This window comes from Triticum aestivum, chromosome 6B, assembly GCF_018294505.1.
Source record: "Triticum aestivum cultivar Chinese Spring chromosome 6B, IWGSC CS RefSeq v2.1, whole genome shotgun sequence".
In the NCBI taxonomy this organism is placed as follows: Eukaryota; Viridiplantae; Streptophyta; class Magnoliopsida; order Poales; family Poaceae; genus Triticum; species Triticum aestivum.
In genome coordinates, this window is record NC_057810.1 from 53,087,182 (window position 1) to 53,089,652 (window position 2,471).

The 2,471-nt window shown below is 40.4% G+C and overlaps 1 long non-coding RNA gene across 1 annotated transcript in view; it reads right to left on the reverse strand.

Moving 5' to 3' along the window:
- Positions 1–1,024: 1,024 nt before the first annotated feature.
- Positions 1,025–2,471, reverse strand: part of LOC123133430 (uncharacterized) — a 3,634-nt gene continuing 2,187 nt past the window's right edge. The window contains exon 5 of the long non-coding RNA XR_006465254.1: positions 1,025–1,530. This is a non-coding gene — a long non-coding RNA (uncharacterized lncRNA). The remainder of the gene's footprint in view (positions 1,531–2,471) is intronic.

Genomic DNA, 2,471 nt, shown 5'->3' on the forward strand with positions numbered 1-2,471 from the left:
AAGAGGGGGCACACGTTGTTTCCTATGGTGTAGATACCAACTGGTATGCCGACGCCGGAGCTACAAACCACATCACCGGGGAACTTGACAAGCTGACGATGCAAGAGAAGTACAATGGAGGCGACCAAATTCACACGGCGAGTGGTTCTGGTATGGAAATAAAACATATTGGTAGTTCAATTGTTAAAAATCCCGTAAAAAACTTGCACTTAAAAAAGATCTTGCATGTTCCTGAAACATCAAAAAAATCTTGTTTCCGTTCATCGATTCACTCTTGACAACAATGTTCTTAAAGAGTTTTATCCTTATTTTTTCTTGGTTAAGGACCTAGCCACGGGGAGAATCATTCTTAGAGGACGGTGCGTGGGAGGTCTCTATCCACTTATATCATCATCATCATCATGGTCCAATAAACAAGCATATGTCGTCACTAAGGCATTTTCAGCAAAGTGGCATAGTCGCTTGGGGCATCCATCTTCAGTTATTGTTAGATATGTTCTTAGTAAGAATAAACTCTCATATGAGTCTAGTGTTGAGTCAGTTTATGGCCAAAAGTCACCAGTTACCCACTACCAGAAACTGTACTTTTCCCCACGGCCAGAAACCCACAAGAAATTGATGATTACCGTCAGGAAAACATTTCCTGTCAGTCAAACGTCAGGAAAAGTCCGACAGGAATAAAACGACAAGCAAACACGTGAATGCCTGATGGTTAACCGACAGGAATTATTTTCCTGGCGGTTATTCCTGTCGGACACTCACAGGAAGATGCTGACCGTCAGGTTTATGCGTCAACTTCTTGTGACGGCTCCCTTCAGGAAAAGGACGTCAAGAAAATCATATTTCGTGTCAGTCTATCCGACAGGAAAATGGCAGTGGATCACAAAGTGGACAATCCACAGGAAAATAACTTAGCCTACAGGAAATCATGCCGCAGGTGATTAACCATGCATATATCAATATAAATTCATCTGGTAGAAAGATACTAAGAAAATTGTCCACTTCATATATCAATGACAGCCAAGCATCCAAAAGGAATATATACATGTCACATAAAAGCAGTCCATAAAAGCAGTCCATAAAAGGAATATATACATGTTGCATACAACAGTACTGCTACATACATATATGCCGCCACCAGTCTAATTATCATCCATCACACTGCACAACGCAATGCAGTGATAGCAAAATACATGGATAGAAAGCCTCCTAGGTTGAAGATCAGGGACATCAGTTACATACATATCACTTCAGAAAAGTGAATGCAACAAAAGGATAAGAAGGCGTGGAACATATGGTACTTCTACACTCGTATCCAAAATACCGCAAAGACGATTAGTCATCAATTGCCATGCAAGTAGACTAGTGAGATCCTCCTCGAGAGGCACCATGAAGATTGAAGCCACAGTTGTTATCGTTAACACCAATGTTCCCCTCATCATTGTCGCCTTCAATATTGCCATGGCTGACGTCATGGTCGATAGGGACAGGGACATCCTCTGAGCTAACATGAGATGAATCGGTATTTACCTGCAAAGTCATACACAACATTTAATGAGAACAAGCACATAAGAACACATGATTTGAAGATATTTCAGTAATCTCCAACCATTTTAGAAGATTGTGTGGACTGATGCAGGGTTCCAATTTTCTACACTTTATCCCAACATGGTACTTTCTGGTGCTCACTAAATCTACAATTTCCAGTGCTCACTAAATCTACAATTTTCTTGTAGAGCTCAGTTCCTCAGTTACAAGATCTACAGGGGCAAGCTCAACAAAAAGTACAGGCAATTTTACCGTTGACCACTTCTATATTTTCTAGACATGGAAATATAACTGTTTTTAGCTTCACAAAGCTCATAACTTGCTGTTGAAAACCTTTTGTAGATCTCTGGCCAACAGCAGATGCAGTACAGCCAAGCACAAGCCTTGTCACAGTTTCAAAATAGGCAGATGCAGGTTGCACGCATGCAGCCAGGCATGTCTCAGAGCCAATTGAACCAAGGAAATCAGTTGAGAAGCCATTTGGGCCAGTTCAGTGGAGCTGCAAACATTCCAATGTTTACTGCTGCACAGGCATCTTCAAACTCACAAATGGTTAGATGACACCTTTCTTTTCATTAAGTCATGTAAAAATTATAAGATTCTTGTTCGAGAAAGATAATAAATACTCTCTATGGACATACTCACGTACATTCATGAGCTCATGAAGAAAAATTCAAGTTTGTTTAGCTGTCAGGTTTTCTTCTAGATATTTTGAACATATTGTTGTGCTGATTGAACGCCTTTTCTGTGTGCATTTTAGATGGCAAACATACCTGGAACTATGCAAACAATGCAGTCACAGTCAATGATGCCGCAAATGCGGGTAAATGCCTTTCTTGTTCGTTATCGCCAAGTCGCATTGGATGCAGATGTTTTAGTTGAAACACAGTAGTGCACTGCATTTATAGTTCTCCATTTTTTTT